Raw genomic sequence first — 19,972 nt, forward strand, 5'->3', positions numbered from 1 at the left:
CTCACTCCCATCACATTGCTTTGCACTTTATTCAGAGAATTTCCCATCACATTGCATTGCACTTTATTCAGAGAATTTCCTTTTTCCTAATGGAGTGTGCAACGACTCCATCACTCCCTGGTGGTCTAGTGGTTAGGATTCGGCGCTCTCACCGCCGCGGCCCGGTTCGATTCCCAGTCAGGGAAAGGGAGGTTTCAGCACGATTTTTTATGAAAACTCTGACCTAGGAGACGGAAGAAAACGTACACTTCCATGAAGCATTGTGTGTTAAATATGACTTGAAGACTGCTATGCACAACAAATCATTCTATCTTTTCTTGTCAAATAATTTCCTGGTAACTCACTCCCATCACATTGCTTTGCACTTTATTCAGAAAATTTCACTTTTCCCAATGGAGTGTGCAATGACTCCATCACTCCCTGGTGGTCTAGTGGTTAGGATTTGGCGCTCTCACCGCCGCGGCCCGGGTTCGATTCCCGGTCAGGGAAAGTCAGGTTTCAGCATGATTTTTTATGAAAACACTGACCTAGAAGCATTGTGTATTCAATATGACTTGAAGACTGCTATGCACAAAAAATCATTCTATCTTTTCTTGTCAAATAATTTCCTGGTAGCTCACTCCCATCACATTGCTTTGCACTTTATTCAGAGAATTTCTTTTTTCCTAATGGAGTGTGTTTTATGAAAACACTGACCTAGGAGACGGAAGAAAACGTAAACTTCCGTGAAGCATTGTGTGTTAAATTTGACTTGAAGAATGCTATGCACAACAAATCGTCCTATCTTTTCTTGTCAAATAAATTCCTGGTAACTCACTCCCATCACATTGCTTTGCACTTTATTCAGAGAATTTCCCTTTTCCCAATGGAGTGTGCAATGACTCCATCACTCCCTGGTGGTCTAGTGGTTAGGATTCGGCGCTCTCACCGCCGCGGCCCGGGTTCGATTCCCGGTCAGGGAAAGCGAGGTTTCAGCACGATTTTTTATGAAAACACTGACCTAGGAGACGGCAGAAAACTTACACTTCCGTGAAGCATTGTGTATTCAATATGACTTGAAGACTGCTATGCACAACAAATCATTCTATCTTTTCTTGTCAAATAATTTCCTGGTAGCTCACTCCCATCACATTGCTTTGCACTTTATTCAGAGAATTTCCTTTTTCCTAATGGAGTGTGTTTTATGAAAACACTGACCTAGGAGACGGAAGAAAACTTACACTTCCGAGAAGCATTGTGTATTCAATATGACTTGAAGACTGCTATACACAACAAATCATCCTATCTTTTCTTGTCAAATAATTTCCTGGTAGCTCACTCCCATCACATTGCTTTGCACTTTATTCAGAGAATTTCCTTTTTCCTAATGGAGTGTGCATTGACTCCATCACTCCCTGGTGGTCTAGTGGTTAGGATTCGGCGCTCTCACCGCCGCGGCCCGGGTTCGATTCCCGGTCAGGGAAAGGGAGGTTTCAGCACGATTTTTTATGAAAACACTGACCTAGGAGACGGAAGAAAACGTACACTTCCGTGAAGCATTGTGTATTCAATATGACTTGAAGACTGCTATGCACAACAAATCATTCTATCTTTTCTTGTCAAATAAATTCCTGGTAACTCACTCCCATCACATTGCTTTGCACTTTATTCAGAGAATTTCCCTTTTCCCAATGGAGTGTGCAATGACTCCATCACTCCCTGGTGGTCTAGTGGTTAGGATTCGGCGCTCTCACCGCCGCGGCCCGGGTTCGATTCCCGGTCAGGGAAAGGGAGGTTTCAGCACGATTTTTTATGAAAACACTGACCTAGGAGACGGAAGAAAACTTACACTTCCGAGAGGCATTGTGTATTCAATATGACTTGAAGACTGATATGCACAAAAAATCATTCTATCTTTTTTTGTCAAATAATTTCCTGGTAGCTCACTCCCATCACATTGCTTTGCACTTTATTCAGAGAATTTCCTTTTTCCTAATGGAGAGTGTTTTATGAAAACACTGACCTAGGAGACGGAAGAAAACTTACACTTCCAAGAAGCATTGTGTATTCAATATGACTTGAAGACTGCTATACACAACAAATCATCCTATCTTTTCTTGTCAAATAATTTCCTGGTAGCTCACTCCCATCACATTGCTTTGCACTTTATTCAGAGAATTTCCTTTTTCCTAATGGAGTGTGCATTGACTCCATCACTCCCTGGTGGTCTAGTGGTTAGGATTCGGCGCTCTCACCGCCGCGGCCCGGGTTCGATTCCCGGTCAGGGAAAGGGAGGTTTCAGCGCTATTTTTTATGAAAACACTGACCTAGGAGACGGAAGAAAACTTACACTTCCGTGAAGCATTGTGTATTCAATATGACTTGAAGAATGCTATGCACAACAAATCATCCTATCTTTTCTTGTCAAATAAATTCCTGGTAACTCACTCCCATCACATTGCTTTGCACTTTATTCAGAGAATTTACCTTTTCCCAATGGAGTGTGCAATGACTCCATCACTCCCTGGTGGTCTAGTGGTTAGGATTTGGCGCTCTCACTGCCGCGGCCCGGGTTCGATTCCCGGTCAGGGAAAGGGAGGTTTCAGCGCTATTTTTTATGAAAACACTGACCTAGGAGACGGAAGAAAACTTACACTTCCGTGAAGCATTGTGTATTCAATATGACTTGAAGACTGCTATGCACAACAAATCATTCTATCTTTTCTTGTCAAATAATTTCCTGGTAGCTCACTCCCATCACATTGCTTTGCACTTTATTCAGAGAATTTCCTTTTTCCTAATGGAGTGTGTTTTATGAAAACACTGACCTAGGAGACGGAAGAAAACTTACACTTCCGAGAAGCATTGTGTATTCAATATGACTTGAAGACTGCTATGCACAACAAATCATCCTATCTTTTCTTGTCAAATAATTTCCTGGTAGGTCACTCCCATCACATTGCTTTGCACTTTATTCAGAGAATTTCTTTTTTCCTAATGGAGTGTGTTTTATGAAAACACTGACCTAGGAGACGGAAGAAAACGTAAACTTCCGTGAAGCATTGTGTGTTAAATTTGACTTGAAGAATGCTATGCACAACAAATCGTCCTATCTTTTCTTGTCAAATAAATTCCTGGTAACTCACTCCCATCACATTGCTTAGCACTTTATTCAGAAAATTTCCCTTTTCCCAATGGAGTGTGCAATGACTCCATCACTCCCTGGTGGTCTAGTGGTTAGGGTTCAGCGCTCTCACCGCCGCGGCCCGGGTTCGATTCCCGGTCAGGGAAAGGGATGTTTCAGCACGATTTTTTATGAAAACACTGACCTAGGAGATGGAAGAAAAGGTAAAGTTCCGAGAAGCATTGTGTGTTCAATATGACTTGAAGACTGCTATGCACAACAAATCATCCTATCTTTTCTTGCCAAATAATTTCCTGGTAGCTCACTCCCATCACATTGCTTTGCACTTTATTCAGAGAATTTCCTTTTTCCTAATGGAGTGTGTTTTATGAAAACACTGACCTAGGAGACGGAAGAAAACTTACACTTCCGAGAAGCATTGTGTATTCAATATGAGACCTAGGAGACGGAAGAAAACTTACACTTCCGAGAAGCATTGTGTATTCAATATGACTTAAAGACTGCTATGCACAACAAATCATCCTATCGTTTCTTGTAAAATAAATTCCTGGTAACTCACTCCCATCACATTGCTTTGCACTTTATTCAGAGATCTTCCCTTTTCCCAATGGAGTGTGCAATGACTCCATCACTCCCTGGTGGTCTAGTGGTTAGGATTCGGCGCTCTCACCGCCGCGGCCCGGGTTCAATTCCCGGTCAGGGAAAGGGAGGTTTCAGCAGGATTTTTTATGAAAACACTGACCTAGGAGACGGAAGAAAAGGTAAACTTCCGAGAAGCATTGTGTGTTCAATATGACTTGAAGACTGCTATGCACAACAAATCATCCTATCTTTTCTTGTCAAATAAATTCCTGGTAACTCACTCCCATCACATTGCTTTGCACTTTATTCAGAGAATTTCCCTTTTCCCAATGGAGTGTGCAATGACTCCATCACTCCCTGGTGGTCTAGTGGTTAGGATTCGGCGCTCTCACCGCCGCGGCCCGGGTTCGATTCCCGGTCAGGGAAAGTCAGGTTTCAGCGCGATTTTTTATGAAAACACTGACCTAGGAGACGGAAGAAAACGTACACTTCCGTGAAGCATTGTGTATTCAATATGACTTGAAGACTGCTATGCACAACAAATCATTCTATCTTTTCTTGTCAAATAATTTCCTGGTAACTCACTCCCATCACATTGCTTTGCACTTTATTCAGAGAATTTCCTTTTTCCTAATGGAGTGTGTTTTATGAAAACACTGACCTAGGAGACGGAAGAAAACTTACACTTCCGAGAAGCATTGTGTATTCAATATGACTTGAAGACTGCTATGCACAAAAAATCATTCTATCTTTTCTTGTCAAATAATTTCCTGGTAGCTCACTCCCATCACATTGCTTTGCACTTTATTCAGAGAATTTCCTTTTTCCTAATGGAGTGTGTTTTATGAAAACACTGACCTAGGAGACGGAAGAAAACGTAAACTTCCGTGAAGCATTGTGTGTTAAATTTGACTTGAAGAATGCTATGCACAACAAATCATCCTATCTTTTCTTGTCAAATAAATTCCTGGTAACTCACTCCCATCACATTGCTTTGCACTTTATTCAGAGAATTTCCCTTTTCCCAATGGAGTGTGCAATGACTCCATCACTTCCTGGTGGTCTAGTGGTTAGGATTCGGCGCTCTCACCGCCGCGGCCCGGGTTCGATTCCAGCTCAGGGAAAGGGAGGTTTCCGCATGATTTTTTATGAAAACACTGACCTAGGAGACGGAAGAAAACGTACACTTCCGTGAAGCATTGTGTATTCAATATGACTTGAAGACTGCTATGCACAACAAATCATTCTATCTTTTCTTGTCAAATAATTTCCTGGTAACTCACTCACATCACATTGCTTTGCACTTTATTCAGAAAATTTCCCTTTTCCCAATGGAGTGTGCAATGACTCCATCACTCACTGGTGGTCTAGTGGTTAGGATTCGGCGCTCTCACCGCCGCGGCCCGGGTTCGATTCCCGGTCAGGGAAAGGGAGGTTTCAGCACGATTTTTTATGAAAACACTGACCTAGGAGACGGAAGAAAACTTACACTTCCGAGAAGCATTGTGTATTCAATATGACTTGAAGACTGCTATGCACAAAAAATCATTCTATCTTTTCTTGTCAAATAATTTCCTGGTAGCTCACTCCCATCACATTGCTTTGCACTTTATTCAGAGAATTTCCTTTTTCCTAATGGAGTGTGTTTTATGAAAACACTGACCTAGGAGACGGAAGAAAACGTAAACTTCCGTGAAGCATTGTGTGTTAAATTTGACTTGAAGAATGCTATGCACAACAAATCATCCTATCTTTTCTTGTCAAATAAATTCCTGGTAACTCACTCCCATCACATTGCTTTGCACTTTATTCAGAGAATTTCCCTTTTCCCAATGGAGTGTGCAATGACTCCATCACTCCCTGGTGGTCTAGTGGTTAGAATTCGGCGCTCTCACCGCCGCGGCCCGGGTTCGATTCCCGGTCAGGGAAAGGGAGGTTTCAGCACGATTTTTTATGAAAACACTGACCTAGGAGTCGGAAGAAAACTTACACTTCCGAGAAGCATTGTGTATTCAATATGACTTGAAGACTGCTATGCACAACAAATCATGCTATCTTTTCTTGTCAAATAAATTCCTGGTAACTCACTCCCATCACATTGCTTTGCACTTTATTCAGAGAATTTCCCTTTTCCCAATGGAGTGTGCAATGACTCCATCACTCCCTGGTGGTCTAGTGGTTAGGATTCGGCGCTCTCACCGCCGCGGCCCGGGTTCGATTCCCGGTCAGGGAAAGGGAGGTTTCAGCACGATGTTTTATGAAAACACTGACCTAGGAGACGGAAGAAAACGTACACTTCCGTGAAGCATTGTGTATTCAATATGACTTGAAGACTGCTATGCACAACAAATCATTCTATCTTTTCTTGTCAAATAAATTCCTGGTAACTCACTCCCATCACATTGCTTTGCACTTTATTCAGAGAATTTCCCTTTTCCCAATGGAGTGTGCAATAACTCCATCACTCCCTGGTGGTCTAGTGGTTAGGATTCGGCGCTCTCACCGCCGCGGCCCGGGTTCGATTCCCGGTCAGGGAAAGGGATGTTTCAGCACGATTTTTTATGAAAACACTGACCTAGGAGACGGAAGAAAAGGTAAACTTCCGAGAAGCATTGTGTGTTCAATATGACTTGAAGACTGCTATGCACAACAAATCATCCTATCTTTTCTTGTCAAATAAATTCCTGGTAACTCACTCCCATCACATTGCTTTGCACTTTATTCAGAGAATTTCCCTTTTCCCAATGGAGTGTGCAATGACTCCATCACTCCCTGGTGGTCTAGTGGTTAGGATTCGGCGCTCTCACCGCCGCGGCCCGGGTTCGATTCCCGGTCAGGGAAAGTCAGGTTTCAGCACGATTTTTTATGAAAACACTGACCTAGGAGACGGAAGAAAACGTACACTTCCGTGAAGCATTGTGTATTCAATATGACTTGAAGACTGCTATGCACAACAAATCATTTTATCTTTTCTTGTCAAATAAATTCCTGGTAACTCACTCCCATCACATTGCTTTGCACTTTATTCAGAGAATTTCCCTTTTCCCAATGGAGTGTGCAATGACTCCATCACTCCCTGGTGGTCTAGTGGTTAGGATTCGGCGCTCTCACCGCCGCGGCCCGGGTTCGATTCCCGGTCAGGGAAAGGGAGGTTTCAGCACGATTTTTTATGAAAACACTGACCTAGGAGACGGAAGAAAACTTACACTTCCGAGAAGCATTCTGTATTCAATATGACTTGAAGACTGCTATGCACAAAAAATCATTCTATCTTTTCTTGTCAAATAATTTCCTGGTAGCTCACTCCCATCACATTGCTTTGCACTTTATTCAGAGAATTTCCTTTTTCCTAATGGAGTGTGTTTTATGAAAACACTGACCTAGGAGACGGAAGAAAACGTAAACTTCCGTGAAGCATTGTGTGTTAAATTTGACTTGAAGAATGCTATGCACAACAAATCATCCTATCTTTTCTTGTCAAATAAATTCCTGGTAACTCACTCCCATCACATTGCTTTGCACTTTATTCAGAGAATTTCCCTTTTCCCAATGGAGTGTGCAATGACTCCATCACTCCCTGGTGGTCTAGTGGTTAGGATTCGGCGCTCTCACCGCCGCGGCCCGGGTTCGATTCCTGGTCAGGGAAAGGGAGGTCTCCGCACGATTTTTTATGAAAACACTGACCTAGGAGACGGAAGAAAACTTACACTTCCGTGAAGCATTGTGTATTCAATATGACTTGAAGACTGCTATGCACAACAAATCATTCTATCTTTTCTTGTCAAATAATTTCCTGGTAGCTCACTCCCATCACATTGCTTTGCACTTTATTCAGAGAATTTCCTTTTTCCTAATGGAGTGTGTTTTATGAAAACACTGACCTAGGAGACGGAAGAAAACTTACACTTCCGAGAAGCATTGTGTATTCAATATGACTTAAAGACTGCTATGCACAACAAATCATCCTATCGTTTCTTGTAAAATAAATTCCTGGTAACTCACTCCCATCACATTGCTTTGCACTTTATTCAGAGAATTTCCCTTTTCCCAATGGAGTGTGCAATGACTCCATCACTCCCTGGTGGTCTAGTGGTTAGGATTCGGCGCTCTCACCACTGCGGCCCGGGTTCGATTCCCGGTCAGGGAAAGGGAGGTTTCAGCACGATTTTTTATGAAAACACTGACCTAGGAGACGGAAGAAAAGGTAAACTTCCGAGAAGCATTGTGTGTTCAATATGACTTGAAGACTGCTATGCACAACAAATCATCCTATCTTTTCTTGTCAAATAAATTCCTGGTAACTCACTCCCATCACATTGCTTTGCACTTTATTCAGAGAATTTCCCTTTTCCCAATGGAGTGTGCAATGACTCCATCACTCCCTGGTGGTCTAGTGGTTAGGATTCGGCGCTCTCACCGCCGCGGCCCGGGTTCGATTCCCGGTCAGGGAAAGTCAGGTTTCAGCACGATTTTTTATGAAAACACTGACCTAGGAGACGGAAGAAAACGTACACTTCCGTGAAGCATTGTGTATTCAATATGACTTGAAGACTGCTATGCACAACAAATCATTCTATCTTTTCTTGTCAAATAAATTCCTGGTAACTCACTCCCATCACATTGCTTTGCACTTTATTCAGAGAATTTCCCTTTTCCCAATGGAGTGTGCAATGACTCCATCACTCCCTGGTGGTCTAGTGGTTAGGATTCGGCGCTCTCACCGCCGCGGCCCGGGTTCGATTCCCGGTCAGGGAAAGGGAGGTTTCAGCACGATTTTTTATGAAAACACTGACCTAGGAGACGGAAGAAAACTTACACTTCCGAGAAGCATTCTGTATTCAATATGACTTGAAGACTGCTATGCACAAAAAATCATTCTATCTTTTCTTGTCAAATAATTTCCTGGTAGCTCACTCCCATCACATTGCTTTGCACTTTATTCAGAGAATTTCCTTTTTCCTAATGGAGTGTGTTTTATGAAAACACTGACCTAGGAGACGGAAGAAAACGTAAACTTCCGTGAAGCATTGTGTGTTAAATTTGACTTGAAGAATGCTATGCACAACAAATCATCCTATCTTTTCTTGTCAAATAAATTCCTGGTAACTCACTCCCATCACATTGCTTTGCACTTTATTCAGAGAATTTCCCTTTTCCCAATGGAGTGTGCAATGACTCCATCACTCCCTGGTGGTCTAGTGGTTAGGATTCGGCGCTCTCACCGCCGCGGCCCGGGTTTGATTCCTGGTCAGGGAAAGGGAGGTTTCCGCACGATTTTTTATGAAAACACTGACCTAGGAGACGGAAGAAAACTTACACTTCCGTGAAGCATTGTGTATTCAATATGACTTGAAGACTGCTATGCACAACAAATCATTCTATCTTTTCTTGTCAAATAATTTCCTGGTAGCTCACTCCCATCACATTGCTTTGCACTTTATTCAGAGAATTTCCTTTTTCCTAATGGAGTGTGTTTTATGAAAACACTGACCTAGGAGACGGAAGAAAACTTACACTTCCGAGAAGCATTGTGTATTCAATATGACTTGAAGACTGCTATGCACAACAAATCATCCTATCGTTTCTTGTAAAATAAATTCCTGGTAACTCACTCCCATCACATTGCTTTGCACTTTATTCAGAAAATTTCCCTTTTCCCAATGGAGTGTGCAATGACTCCATCACTCCCTGGTGGTCTAGTGGTTAGGATTCGGCGCTCTCACCGCCACGGCCTGGGTTCGATTCCCGGTCAGGGAAAGGGAGGTTTCAGCACGATTTTTTATGAAAACACTGACCTAGGAGACGGAAGAAAACGTACACTTCCGTGAAGCATTGTGTATTCAATATGACTTGAAGACTGCTATGCACAACAAATCATTCTATCTTTTCTTGTCAAATAAATTCCTGGTAACTCACTCCCATCACATTGCTTTGCACTTTATTCAGAGAATTTCCCTTTTCCCAATGGAGTGTGCAATGACTCCATCACTCCCTGGTGGTCTAGTGGTTAGGATTCGGCGCTCTCACCGCCGCGGCCCGGGTTCGATTCCCGGTCAGGGAAAGGGAGGTTTCAGCACGATTTTTTATGAAAACACTGACCTAGGAGACGGAAGAAAACGTACACTTTCGAGAAGCATTGTGTATTCAATATGACTTGAAGACTGTGCACAACAAATCATCCTATCTTTTCTTGTGAAATAAATTCCTGGTAACTCACTCCCATCACATTGCTTTGCACTTTATTCAGAGAATTTCCCTTTTCCCAATGGAGTGTGCAATGACTCCATCACTCCCTGGTGGTCTAGTGGTTAGGATTCGGCGCTCTCACAAGATTTTTTATGAAAACACTGACCTAGGAGTCGGAAGAAAACTTACACTTCCGAGAAGCATTGTGTATTCAATATGACTTGAAGACTGCTATGCACAACAAATCATGCTATCTTTTCTTGTCAAATAAATTCCTGGTAACTCACTCCCATCACATTGCTTTGCACTTTATTCAGAGAATTTCCCTTTTCCCAATGGAGTGTGCAATGACTCCATCACTCCCTGGTGGTCTAGTGGTTAGGATTCGGCGCTCTCACCGCCGCGGCCCGGGTTCGATTCCCGGTCAGGGAAAGGGAGGTTTCAGCACGATGTTTTATGAAAACACTGACCTAGGAGACGGAAGAAAACGTACACTTCCGTGAAGCATTGTGTATTCAATATGACTTGAAGACTGCTATGCACAACAAATCATTCTATCTTTTCTTGTCAAATAAATTCCTGGTAACTCACTCCCATCACATTGCTTTGCACTTTATTCAGAGAATTTCCCTTTTCCCAATGGAGTGTGCAATGACTCCATCACTCCCTGGTGGTCTAGTTGTTAGGATTCGGCGCTCTCACCGCCGCAGCCCGGGTTCGATTCCCAGTCAGGGAAAGGGATGTTTCAGCACGATTTTTTATGAAAACACTGACCTAGGAGACGGAAGAAAAGGTAAACTTCCGAGAAGCATTGTGTGTTCAATATGATTTGAAGACTGCTATGCACAACAAATCATTCTATCTTTTCTTGTCAAATAATTTCCTGGTAGGTCACTCCCATCACATTGCTTTGCACTTTATTCAGAGAATTTCCTTTTTCCTATTGGAGTGTGCTCTGACTCCATCACTCCCTGGTGGTCTAGTGGTTAGGATTCGGCGCTCTCACCGCCGCGGCCCGGGTTCGATTCCCGGTCAGGGAAAGGGAGATTCTAGCACGATTTTTTATGAAAACATTGACCTAGGAGACGGAAGAAAACGTAAACTTCCGTGAAGCATTGTGTGTTAAATTTGACTTGAAAAATGCTATGCACAACAAATCATCCTATCTTTTCTTGTCAAATAAATTCCTGGTAACTCACTCCCATCCCATTGCTTTGCACTTTATTCAGAGAATTTCCCTTTTCCCAATGGAGTGTGCAATGACTCCATCACTCCCTGGTGGTCTAGTGGTTAGGATTCGGCGCTCTCACCGCCGCGGCCGGGTTCGATTCCCGGTCAGGGAAAGGGAGGTTTCAGCACGATTTTTTATGAAAACACTGACCTAGGAGACGGAACAAAACGTAAACTTCCGTGAAGCATTGTGTGTTAAATATGACTTGAAGAATGCTATGCACAACAAATCATCCTATCTTTTCTTGTCAAATAAATTCCTGGTAACTCACTCCCATCACATTGCTTTGCACTTTATTCAGAGAATTTCCCTTTTCCCAATGGAGTGTGCAATGACTCCATCACTCCCTGGTGGTCTAGTGGTTAGGATTCGGCGCTCTCACCACCGCGGCCCGGGTTCGATTCCCGGTCAGGGAAAGGGAGGTTTCAGCATGATTTTTTATGAAAACACTGACCTAGGAGACGGAAGAAAACTTACACTTCCGAGAAGCATTGTGTATTCAATATGACTTGAAGACTGCTATGCACAAAAAATCATTCTATCTTTTCTTGTCAAATAATTTCCTGGTAGCTCACTCCCATCACATTGCTTTGCACTTTATTCAGAGAATTTCCTTTTTCCTAATGGAGTGTGTTTTATGAAAACACTGACCTAGGAGACGGAAGAAAACTTACACTTCCGAGAAGCATTGTGTATTCAATATGACTTGAAGACTGCTATGCACAACAAATCATCCTATCTTTTCTTGTCAAATAATTTCCTGGTAGCTCACTCCCATCACATTGCTTTGCACTTTATTCAGAGAATTTCCTTTTTCCTAATGGAGTGTGTTTTATGAAAACACTGACCTAGGAGACGGAAGAAAACTTACACTTCCGAGAAGCATTGTGTATTCAATATGACTTAAAGACTGCTATGCACAACAAATCATCCTATCGTTTCTTGTAAAATAAATTCCTGGTAACTCACTCCCATCACATTGCTTTGCACTTTATTCAGAGAATTTCCCTTTTCCCAATGGAGTGTGCAATGACTCCATCACTCCCTGGTGGTCTAGTGGTTAGGATTCGGCGCCCTCACCGCCGCGGCCCGGGTTCGATTCCCGGTCAGGGAAAGGGAGGTTTCAGCACGATTTTTTATGAAAACACTGACCTAGGAGACGGAAGAAAAGGTAAACTTCCGAGAAGCATTGTGTGTTCAATATGACTTGAAGACTGCTATGCACAACAAATCATCCTATCTTTTCTTGTCAAATAAATTTCTGGTAACTCACTCCCATCACATTGCTTTGCACTTTATTCAGAGAATTTCCCTTTTCCCAATGGAGTGTGCAATGACTCCATGACTCCCTGGTGGTCTAGTGGTTAGGATTCGGCGCCCTCACCGCCGCGGCCTGGGTTCGATTCCTGGTCAGGGAAAGTCAGGTTTCAGCACGATTTTTTATGAAAACACTGACCTAGGAGACGGAAGAAAACGTACACTTCCGTGAAGCATTGTGTATTCAATATGACTTGAAGACTGCTATGCACAACAAATCATTCTATCTTTTCTTGTCAAATAATTTCCTGGTAACTCACTCCCATCACATTGCTTTGCACTTTATTCAGAAAATTTCCCTTTTCCCAATGGAGTGTGCAATGACTCCATCACTCCCTGGTGGTCTAGTGTTTAGGATTCGGCGCTCTCACCACTGCGGCCCGGGTTCGATTCCCGGTCAGGGAAAGGGAGGTTTCAGCACGATTTTTTATGAAAACACTGACCTAGGAGACGGAAGAAAACTTACACTTCCGAGAAGCATTGTGTATTCAATATGACTTGAAGACTGCTATGCACAAAAAATCATTCTATCTTTTCTTGTCAAATAATTTCCTGGTAGCTCACTCCCATCACATTGCTTTGCACTTTATTCAGAGAATTTCCTTTTTCCTAATGGAGTGTGTTTTATGAAAACACTGACCTAGGAGACGGAAGAAAACGTAAACTTCCGTGAAGCATTGTGTGTTAAATTTGACTTGAAGAATGCTATGCACAACAAATCATCCTATCTTTTCTTGTCAAATAAATTCCTGGTAACTCACTCCCATCACATTGCTTTGCACTTTATTCAGAGAATTTCCCTTTTCCCAATGGAGTGTGCAATGACTCCATCACTTCCTGGTGGTCTAGTGGTTAGGATTCGGCGCTCTCACCGCCGCGGCCCGGGTTCGATTCCAGCTCAGGGAAAGGGAGGTTTCCGCATGATTTTTTATGAAAACACTGACCTTGGAGACGGAAGAAAACGTAAACTTCCGTGAAGCATTGTGTGTTAAATTTGACTTGAAGAATGCTATGCACAACAAATCATCCTATCTTTTCTTGTCAAATAAATTCCTGGTAACTCACTCCCATCACATTGCTTTGCACTTTATTCAGAGAATTTCCCTTTTCCCAATGGAGTGTGCAATGACTCCATCACTCCCTGGTGGTCTAGTGGTTAGGATTCGGCGCTCTCACCGCCGCGGCCCGGGTTCGATTCCCGGTCAGGGAAAGGGAGGTTTCCGCACGATTTTTTATGAAAACACTGACCTAGGAGACGGAAGAAAACTTACACTTCCGTGAAGCATTGTGTATTCAATATGACTTGAAGACTGCTATGCACAACAAATCATTCTATCTTTTCTTGTCAAATAATTTCCTGGTAGCTCACTCCCATCACATTGCTTTGCACTTTATTCAGAGAATTTCCTTTTTCCTAATGGAGTGTGTTTTATGAAAACACTGACCTAGGAGACGGAAGAAAACTTACACTTCCGAGAAGCATTGTGTATTCAATATGACTTGAAGACTGCTATGCACAACAAATCATCCTATCGTTTCTTGTAAAATAAATTCCTGGTAACTCACTCCCATCACATTGCTTTGCACTTTATTCAGAAAATTTCCCTTTTCCCAATGGAGTGTGCAATGACTCCATCACTCCCTGGTGGTCTAGTGGTTAGGATTCGGCGCTCTCACCGCCACGGCCCGGGTTCGATTCCCGGTCAGGGAAAGGGAGGTTTCAGCACGATTTTTTATGAAAACACTGACCTAGGAGACGGAAGAAAACGTACACTTCCGTGAAGCATTGTGTATTCAATATGACTTGAAGACTGCTATGCACAACAAATCATTCTATCTTTTCTTGTCAAATAAATTCCTGGTAACTCACTCCCATCACATTGCTTTGCACTTTATTCAGAGAATTTCCCTTTTCCCAATGGAGTGTGCAATGACTCCATCACTCCCTGGTGGTCTAGTGGTTAGGATTCGGCGCTCTCACCGCCGCGGCCCGGGTTCGGTTCCCGGTCAGGGAAAGGGAGGTCTCCGCACGATTTTTTATGAAAACACTGACCTAGGAGACGGAAGAAAACGTACACTTCCGTGAAGCATTGTGTATTCAATATGACTTGAAGACTGCTATGCACAACAAATCATTCTATCTTTTCTTGTCAAATAATTTCCTGGTAACTCACTCCTATCACATTGCTTTGCACTTTATTCAGAGAATTTCCTTTTTCCTAATGGAGTGTGTTTTATGAAAACACTGACCTAGGAGACGGAAGAAAACTTACACTTCCGAGAAGCATTGTGTATTCAATATGACTTAAAGACTGCTATGCACAACAAATCATCCTATCGTTTCTTGTCAAATAAATTCCTGGTAACTCACTCCCATCACATTGCTTTGCACTTTATTCAGAGAATTTCCCTTTTCCCAATGGAGTGTGCAATGACTCCATCACTCCCTGGTGGTCTAGTGGTTAGGATTCGGCGCTCTCACCGCCGCGGCCCGGGTTCGATTCCCGGTCAGGGAAAGGGAGGTTTCAGCACGATTTTTTATGAAAACACTGACCTAGGAGACGGAAGAAAAGGTAAACTTCCGAGAAGCATTGTGTGTTCAATATGACTTGAAGACTGCTATGCACAACAAATCATCCTATCTTTTCTTGTCAAATAAATTCCTGGTAACTCACTCCCATCACATTGCTTTGCACTTTATTCAGAGAATTTCCCTTTTCCCAATGGAGTGTGCAATGACTCCATCACTCCCTGGTGGTCTAGTGGTTAGGATTCGGCGCTCTCACCGCCGCGGCCCGGGTTCGATTCACGGTCAGGGAAAGTCAGGTTTCAGCACGATTTTTTATGAAAACACTGACCTAGGAGACGGAAGAAAACGTACACTTCCGTGAAGCATTGTGTATTCAATATGACTTGAAGACTGCTATGCACAACAAATCATTCTATCTTTTCTTGTCAAATAATTTCCTGGTAACTCACTCCCATCACATTGCTTTGCACTTTATTCAGAAAATTTCCCTTTTCCCAATGGAGTGTGCAATGACTCCATCACTCCCTGGTGGTCTAGTGTTTAGGATTCGGCGCTCTCACCACTGCGGCCCGGGTTTGATTCCCGGTCAGGGAAAGGGAGGTTTCAGCACGATTTTTTATGAAAACACTGACCTAGGAGACGGAAGAAAACTTACACTTCCGAGAAGCATTGTGTATTCAATATGACTTGAAGACTGCTATGCACAAAAAATCATTCTATCTTTTCTTGTCAAATAATTTCCTGGTAGCTCACTCCCATCACATTGCTTTGCACTTTATTCAGAGAATTTCCTTTTTCCTAATGGAGTGTGTTTTATGAAAACACTGACCTAGGAGACGGAAGAAAACGTAAACTTCCGTGAAGCATTGTGTGTTAAATTTGACTTGAAGAATGCTATGCACAACAAATCATCCTATCTTTTCTTGTCAAATAAATTCCTGGTAACTCACTCCCATCACATTGCTTTGCACTTTATTCAGAGAATTTCCCTTTTCCCAATGGAGTGTGCAATGACTCCATCACTTCCTGGTGGTCTAGTGGTTAGGATTCGGCGCTCTCACCGCCGCGGCCCGGGTTCGATTCCAGCTCAGGGAAAGGGAGGTTTCCGCATGATTTTTTATGAAAACACTGACCTAGGAGACGGAAGAAAACGTACACTTCCGTGAAGCATTGTGTATTCAATATGACTTGAAGACTGCTATGCACAACAAATCATTCTATCTTTTCTTGTCAAATAATTTCCTGGTAACTCACTCCCATCACATTGCTTTGCACTTTATTCAGAAAATTTCCCTTTTCCCAATGGAGTGTGCAATGACTCCATCACTCCCTGGTGGTCTAGTGGTTAGGATTCGGCGCTCTCACCGCCGCGGCCCGGGTTCGATTCCCGGTCAGGGAAAGGGAGGTTTCAGCACGATTTTTTATGAAAACACTGACCTAGGAGACGGAAGAAAACTTACACTTCCGAGAAGCATTGTGTATTCAATATGACTTGAAGACTGCTATGCACAAAAAATCATTCTATCTTTTCTTGTCAAATAATTTCCTGGTAGCTCACTCCCATCACATTGCTTTGCACTTTATTCAGAGAATTTCCTTTTTCCTAATGGAGTGTGTTTTATGAAAACACTGACCTAGGAGACGGAAGAAAACGTAAACTTCCGTGAAGCATTGTGTGTTAAATTTGACTTGAAGAATGCTATGCACAACAAATCATTCTATCTTTTCTTGTCAAATAAATTCCTGGTAACTCACTCCCATCACATTGCTTTGCACTTTATTCAGAGAATTTCCCTTTTCCCAATGGAGTGTGCAATGACTCCATCACTCCCTGGTGGTCTAGTGGTTAGGATTCGGCGCTCTCACCGCCGCGGCCCGGGTTCGATTCCAGCTCAGGGAAAGGGAGGTTTCCGCATGATTTTTTATGAAAACACTGACCTAGGAGACGGAAGAAAACGTACACTTCCGTGAAGCATTGTGTATTCAATATGACTTGAAGACTGCTATGCACAACAAATCATTCTATCTTTTCTTGTCAAATAATTTCCTGGTAACTCACTCCCATCACATTGCTTTGCACTTTATTCAGAAAATTTCCCTTTTCCCAATGGAGTGTGCAATGACTCCATCACTCCCTGGTGGTCTAGTGGTTAGGATTCGGCGCTCTCACCGCCGCGGCCCGGGTTCGATTCCCGGTCAGGGAAAGGGAGGTTTCAGCACGATTTTTTATGAAAACACTGACCTAGGAGACGGAAGAAAACTTACACTTTCGAGAAGCATTGTGTATTCAATATGACTTGAAGACTGCTATGCACAAAAAATCATTCTATCTTTTCTTGTCAAATAATTTCCTGGTAGCTCACTCCCATCACATTGCTTTGCACTTTATTCAGAGAATTTCCTTTTTCCTAATTGAGTGTGTTTTATGAAAACACTGACCTAGGAGACGGAAGAAAACGTAAACTTCCGTGAAGCATTGTGTGTTAAATTTGACTTGAAGAATGCTATGTACAACAAATCATCCTATCTTTTCTTGTCAAATAAATTCCTGGTAACTCACTCCCATCACATTGCTTTGCACTTTATTCAGAGAATTTCCCTTTTCCCAATGGAGTGTGCAATGACTCCATCACTCCCTGGTGGTCTAGTGGTTAGGATTCGGCGCTCTCACCGCTGCGGCCCGGGTTCGATTCCCGGTCAGGGAAAGGGAGGTTTCAGCACGATTTTTTTATGAAAACACTGACCTAGGAGTCGGAAGAAAACTTACACTTCCGAGAAGCATTGTGTATTCAATATGACTTGAAGACTGCTATGCACAACAAATTATGCTATCTTTTCTTGTCAAATAAATTCCTGGTAACTCACTCCCATCACATTGCTTTGCACTTTATTCAGAGAATTTCCCTTTTCCCAATGGAGTGTGCAATGACTCCATCACTCCCTGGTGGTCTAGTGGTTAGTATTCGGCGCTCTCACCGCCGCGGCCCGGGTTCGATTCCCGGTCAGGGAAAGGGAGGTTTCAGCACGATGTTTTATGAAAACACTGACCTAGGAGACGGAAGAAAACGTACACTTCCGTGAAGCATTGTGTATTCAATATGACTTGAAGACTGCTATGCACAACAAATCATTCTATCTTTTCTTGTCAAATAAATTCCTGGTAACTCACTCCCATCACATTGCTTTGCACTTTATTCAGAGAATTTCCCTTTTCCCAATGGAGTGTGCAATGACTCCATCACTCCCTGGTGGTCTAGTGGTTAGGATTCGGCGCTCTCACCGCCGCGGCCCGGGTTCGATTCCCGGTCAGGGAAAGGGATGTTTCAGCACGATTTTTTATGAAAACACTGACCTAGGAGACGGAAGAAAAGGTAAACTTCCGAGAAGCATTGTGTGTTCAATATGATTTGAAGACTGCTATGCACAACAAATCATTCTATCTTTTCTTGTCAAATAATTTCCTGGTAGGTCACTCCCATCACATTGCTTTGCACTTTATTCAGAGAATTTCCTTTTTCCTATTGGAGTGTGCTCTGACTCCATCACTCCCTGGTGGTCTAGTGGTTAGGATTCGGCGCTCTCACCGCCGCGGCCCGGGTTCGATTCCCGGTCAGGGAAAGGGAGATTCTAGCACGATTTTTTATGAAAACATTGACCTAGGAGACGGAAGAAAACGTAAACTTCCGTGAAGCATTGTGTGTTAAATTTGACTTGAAAAATGCTATGCACAACAAATCATCCTATCTTTTCTTGTCAAATAAATTCCTGGTAACTCACTCCCATCCCATTGCTTTGCACTTTATTCAGAGAATTTCCCTTTTCCCAATGGAGTGTGCAATGACTCCATCACTCCCTGGTGGTCTAGTGGTTAGGATTCGGCGCTCTCACCGCCGCGGCCCGGGTTCGATTCCCGGTCAGGGAAAGGGAGGTTTCAGCACGATTTTTTATGAAAACACTGACCTAGGAGACGGAACAAAACGTAAACTTCCGTGAAGCATTGTGTGTTAAATATGACTTGAAGAATGCTATGCACAACAAATCATCCTATCTTTTCTTGTCAAATAAATTCCTGGTAACTCACTCCCATCACATTGCTTTGCACTTTATTCAGAGAATTTCCCTTTTCCCAATGGAGTGTGCAATGACTCCATCACTCCCTGGTGGTCTAGTGGTTAGGATTCGGCGCTCTCACCACCGCGGCCCGGGTTCGATTCCCGGTCAGGGAAAGGGAGGTTTCAGCACGATTTTTTATGAAAACACTGACCTAGGAGACGGAAGAAAACTTACACTTCCGAGAAGCATTGTGTATTCAATATGACTTGAAGACTGCTATGCACAAAAAATCATTCTATCTTTTCTTGTCAAATAATTTCCTGGTAGCTCACTCCCATCACATTGCTTTGCACTTTATTCAGAGAATTTCCTTTTTCCTAATGGAGTGTGTTTTATGAAAACACTGACCTAGGAGACGGAAGAAAACTTACACTTCCGAGAAGCATTGTGTATTCAATATGACTTGAAGACTGCTATGCACAACAAATCATCCTATCTTTTCTTGTCAAATAATTTCCTGGTAGCTCACTCCCATCACATTGCTTTGCACTTTATTCAGAGAATTTCCTTTTTCCTAATGGAGTGTGTTTTATGAAAACACTGACCTAGGAGACGGAAGAAAACTTACACTTCCGAGAAGCATTGTGTATTCAATATGACTTAAAGACTGCTATGCACAACAAATCATCCTATCGTTTCTTGTAAAATAAATTCCTGGTAACTCACTCCCATCACATTGCTTTGCACTTTATTCAGAGAATTTCCCTTTTCCCAATGGAGTGTGCAATGACTCCATCACTCCCTGGTGGTCTAGTGGTTAGGATTCGGCGCTCTCACCGCCGCGGCCCGGGTTCGATTCCCGGTCAGGGAAAGGGAGGTTTCAGCACGATTTTTTATGAAAACACTGACCAAGGAGACGGAAGAAAAGGTAAACTTCCGAGAAGCATTA

The 19,972-nt window shown here is 42.9% G+C and overlaps 38 non-coding genes across 38 annotated transcripts; all 38 read left to right on the plus strand.

The window, feature by feature from the left end:
• The first annotated feature begins 417 nt into the window (after positions 1–417).
• Positions 418–489, plus strand: TRNAE-CUC (transfer RNA glutamic acid (anticodon CUC)). Its single transcript has one exon. It is a non-coding gene; the product is annotated as a tRNA-Glu (tRNA).
• A 401-nt stretch (positions 490–890) lies between these two features.
• On the plus strand, positions 891–962 carry TRNAE-CUC (transfer RNA glutamic acid (anticodon CUC)). The gene has a single exon. It is a non-coding gene; the product is annotated as a tRNA-Glu (tRNA).
• A 429-nt stretch (positions 963–1,391) lies between these two features.
• TRNAE-CUC (transfer RNA glutamic acid (anticodon CUC)) lies at positions 1,392–1,463 on the plus strand. Its single transcript has one exon. It is a non-coding gene; the product is annotated as a tRNA-Glu (tRNA).
• Positions 1,464–1,695: 232 nt separating this feature from the next.
• Positions 1,696–1,767, plus strand: TRNAE-CUC (transfer RNA glutamic acid (anticodon CUC)). The gene has a single exon. It is a non-coding gene; the product is annotated as a tRNA-Glu (tRNA).
• A 429-nt stretch (positions 1,768–2,196) lies between these two features.
• Positions 2,197–2,268, plus strand: TRNAE-CUC (transfer RNA glutamic acid (anticodon CUC)). Its single transcript has one exon. It is a non-coding gene; the product is annotated as a tRNA-Glu (tRNA).
• Positions 2,269–2,500: 232 nt separating this feature from the next.
• Positions 2,501–2,572, plus strand: TRNAE-CUC (transfer RNA glutamic acid (anticodon CUC)). Its single transcript has one exon. It is a non-coding gene; the product is annotated as a tRNA-Glu (tRNA).
• A 1,184-nt stretch (positions 2,573–3,756) lies between these two features.
• On the plus strand, positions 3,757–3,828 carry TRNAE-CUC (transfer RNA glutamic acid (anticodon CUC)). Its single transcript has one exon. It is a non-coding gene; the product is annotated as a tRNA-Glu (tRNA).
• Positions 3,829–4,060: 232 nt separating this feature from the next.
• Positions 4,061–4,132, plus strand: TRNAE-CUC (transfer RNA glutamic acid (anticodon CUC)). The gene has a single exon. It is a non-coding gene; the product is annotated as a tRNA-Glu (tRNA).
• A 930-nt stretch (positions 4,133–5,062) lies between these two features.
• Positions 5,063–5,134, plus strand: TRNAE-CUC (transfer RNA glutamic acid (anticodon CUC)). Its single transcript has one exon. It is a non-coding gene; the product is annotated as a tRNA-Glu (tRNA).
• Positions 5,135–5,563: 429 nt separating this feature from the next.
• Positions 5,564–5,635, plus strand: TRNAE-CUC (transfer RNA glutamic acid (anticodon CUC)). Its single transcript has one exon. It is a non-coding gene; the product is annotated as a tRNA-Glu (tRNA).
• Positions 5,636–5,867: 232 nt separating this feature from the next.
• On the plus strand, positions 5,868–5,939 carry TRNAE-CUC (transfer RNA glutamic acid (anticodon CUC)). Its single transcript has one exon. It is a non-coding gene; the product is annotated as a tRNA-Glu (tRNA).
• A 232-nt stretch (positions 5,940–6,171) lies between these two features.
• On the plus strand, positions 6,172–6,243 carry TRNAE-CUC (transfer RNA glutamic acid (anticodon CUC)). The gene has a single exon. It is a non-coding gene; the product is annotated as a tRNA-Glu (tRNA).
• A 232-nt stretch (positions 6,244–6,475) lies between these two features.
• TRNAE-CUC (transfer RNA glutamic acid (anticodon CUC)) lies at positions 6,476–6,547 on the plus strand. The gene has a single exon. It is a non-coding gene; the product is annotated as a tRNA-Glu (tRNA).
• A 232-nt stretch (positions 6,548–6,779) lies between these two features.
• TRNAE-CUC (transfer RNA glutamic acid (anticodon CUC)) lies at positions 6,780–6,851 on the plus strand. Its single transcript has one exon. It is a non-coding gene; the product is annotated as a tRNA-Glu (tRNA).
• A 429-nt stretch (positions 6,852–7,280) lies between these two features.
• Positions 7,281–7,352, plus strand: TRNAE-CUC (transfer RNA glutamic acid (anticodon CUC)). The gene has a single exon. It is a non-coding gene; the product is annotated as a tRNA-Glu (tRNA).
• A 733-nt stretch (positions 7,353–8,085) lies between these two features.
• On the plus strand, positions 8,086–8,157 carry TRNAE-CUC (transfer RNA glutamic acid (anticodon CUC)). The gene has a single exon. It is a non-coding gene; the product is annotated as a tRNA-Glu (tRNA).
• Positions 8,158–8,389: 232 nt separating this feature from the next.
• On the plus strand, positions 8,390–8,461 carry TRNAE-CUC (transfer RNA glutamic acid (anticodon CUC)). The gene has a single exon. It is a non-coding gene; the product is annotated as a tRNA-Glu (tRNA).
• Positions 8,462–9,391: 930 nt separating this feature from the next.
• Positions 9,392–9,463, plus strand: TRNAE-CUC (transfer RNA glutamic acid (anticodon CUC)). The gene has a single exon. It is a non-coding gene; the product is annotated as a tRNA-Glu (tRNA).
• A 232-nt stretch (positions 9,464–9,695) lies between these two features.
• Positions 9,696–9,767, plus strand: TRNAE-CUC (transfer RNA glutamic acid (anticodon CUC)). The gene has a single exon. It is a non-coding gene; the product is annotated as a tRNA-Glu (tRNA).
• Positions 9,768–10,252: 485 nt separating this feature from the next.
• TRNAE-CUC (transfer RNA glutamic acid (anticodon CUC)) lies at positions 10,253–10,324 on the plus strand. Its single transcript has one exon. It is a non-coding gene; the product is annotated as a tRNA-Glu (tRNA).
• A 536-nt stretch (positions 10,325–10,860) lies between these two features.
• Positions 10,861–10,932, plus strand: TRNAE-CUC (transfer RNA glutamic acid (anticodon CUC)). The gene has a single exon. It is a non-coding gene; the product is annotated as a tRNA-Glu (tRNA).
• A 232-nt stretch (positions 10,933–11,164) lies between these two features.
• Positions 11,165–11,235, plus strand: TRNAE-CUC (transfer RNA glutamic acid (anticodon CUC)). The gene has a single exon. It is a non-coding gene; the product is annotated as a tRNA-Glu (tRNA).
• Positions 11,236–11,467: 232 nt separating this feature from the next.
• Positions 11,468–11,539, plus strand: TRNAE-CUC (transfer RNA glutamic acid (anticodon CUC)). Its single transcript has one exon. It is a non-coding gene; the product is annotated as a tRNA-Glu (tRNA).
• Positions 11,540–12,165: 626 nt separating this feature from the next.
• TRNAE-CUC (transfer RNA glutamic acid (anticodon CUC)) lies at positions 12,166–12,237 on the plus strand. Its single transcript has one exon. It is a non-coding gene; the product is annotated as a tRNA-Glu (tRNA).
• Positions 12,238–13,578: 1,341 nt separating this feature from the next.
• Positions 13,579–13,650, plus strand: TRNAE-CUC (transfer RNA glutamic acid (anticodon CUC)). The gene has a single exon. It is a non-coding gene; the product is annotated as a tRNA-Glu (tRNA).
• Positions 13,651–14,079: 429 nt separating this feature from the next.
• Positions 14,080–14,151, plus strand: TRNAE-CUC (transfer RNA glutamic acid (anticodon CUC)). Its single transcript has one exon. It is a non-coding gene; the product is annotated as a tRNA-Glu (tRNA).
• Positions 14,152–14,383: 232 nt separating this feature from the next.
• Positions 14,384–14,455, plus strand: TRNAE-CUC (transfer RNA glutamic acid (anticodon CUC)). The gene has a single exon. It is a non-coding gene; the product is annotated as a tRNA-Glu (tRNA).
• A 429-nt stretch (positions 14,456–14,884) lies between these two features.
• On the plus strand, positions 14,885–14,956 carry TRNAE-CUC (transfer RNA glutamic acid (anticodon CUC)). Its single transcript has one exon. It is a non-coding gene; the product is annotated as a tRNA-Glu (tRNA).
• Positions 14,957–15,188: 232 nt separating this feature from the next.
• On the plus strand, positions 15,189–15,260 carry TRNAE-CUC (transfer RNA glutamic acid (anticodon CUC)). The gene has a single exon. It is a non-coding gene; the product is annotated as a tRNA-Glu (tRNA).
• Positions 15,261–16,297: 1,037 nt separating this feature from the next.
• On the plus strand, positions 16,298–16,369 carry TRNAE-CUC (transfer RNA glutamic acid (anticodon CUC)). The gene has a single exon. It is a non-coding gene; the product is annotated as a tRNA-Glu (tRNA).
• A 733-nt stretch (positions 16,370–17,102) lies between these two features.
• TRNAE-CUC (transfer RNA glutamic acid (anticodon CUC)) lies at positions 17,103–17,174 on the plus strand. The gene has a single exon. It is a non-coding gene; the product is annotated as a tRNA-Glu (tRNA).
• A 429-nt stretch (positions 17,175–17,603) lies between these two features.
• TRNAE-CUC (transfer RNA glutamic acid (anticodon CUC)) lies at positions 17,604–17,675 on the plus strand. Its single transcript has one exon. It is a non-coding gene; the product is annotated as a tRNA-Glu (tRNA).
• Positions 17,676–17,908: 233 nt separating this feature from the next.
• TRNAE-CUC (transfer RNA glutamic acid (anticodon CUC)) lies at positions 17,909–17,980 on the plus strand. The gene has a single exon. It is a non-coding gene; the product is annotated as a tRNA-Glu (tRNA).
• A 232-nt stretch (positions 17,981–18,212) lies between these two features.
• Positions 18,213–18,284, plus strand: TRNAE-CUC (transfer RNA glutamic acid (anticodon CUC)). The gene has a single exon. It is a non-coding gene; the product is annotated as a tRNA-Glu (tRNA).
• A 232-nt stretch (positions 18,285–18,516) lies between these two features.
• TRNAE-CUC (transfer RNA glutamic acid (anticodon CUC)) lies at positions 18,517–18,588 on the plus strand. Its single transcript has one exon. It is a non-coding gene; the product is annotated as a tRNA-Glu (tRNA).
• A 232-nt stretch (positions 18,589–18,820) lies between these two features.
• On the plus strand, positions 18,821–18,892 carry TRNAE-CUC (transfer RNA glutamic acid (anticodon CUC)). Its single transcript has one exon. It is a non-coding gene; the product is annotated as a tRNA-Glu (tRNA).
• A 232-nt stretch (positions 18,893–19,124) lies between these two features.
• TRNAE-CUC (transfer RNA glutamic acid (anticodon CUC)) lies at positions 19,125–19,196 on the plus strand. Its single transcript has one exon. It is a non-coding gene; the product is annotated as a tRNA-Glu (tRNA).
• A 626-nt stretch (positions 19,197–19,822) lies between these two features.
• On the plus strand, positions 19,823–19,894 carry TRNAE-CUC (transfer RNA glutamic acid (anticodon CUC)). Its single transcript has one exon. It is a non-coding gene; the product is annotated as a tRNA-Glu (tRNA).
• The last annotated feature ends 78 nt before the right edge of the window (positions 19,895–19,972 follow it).

Source organism: Crinia signifera, chromosome 9 (genome assembly GCF_055691185.1).
Source record: "Crinia signifera chromosome 9, ASM5569118v1, whole genome shotgun sequence".
Taxonomy (NCBI): domain Eukaryota; kingdom Metazoa; phylum Chordata; class Amphibia; order Anura; family Myobatrachidae; genus Crinia; species Crinia signifera.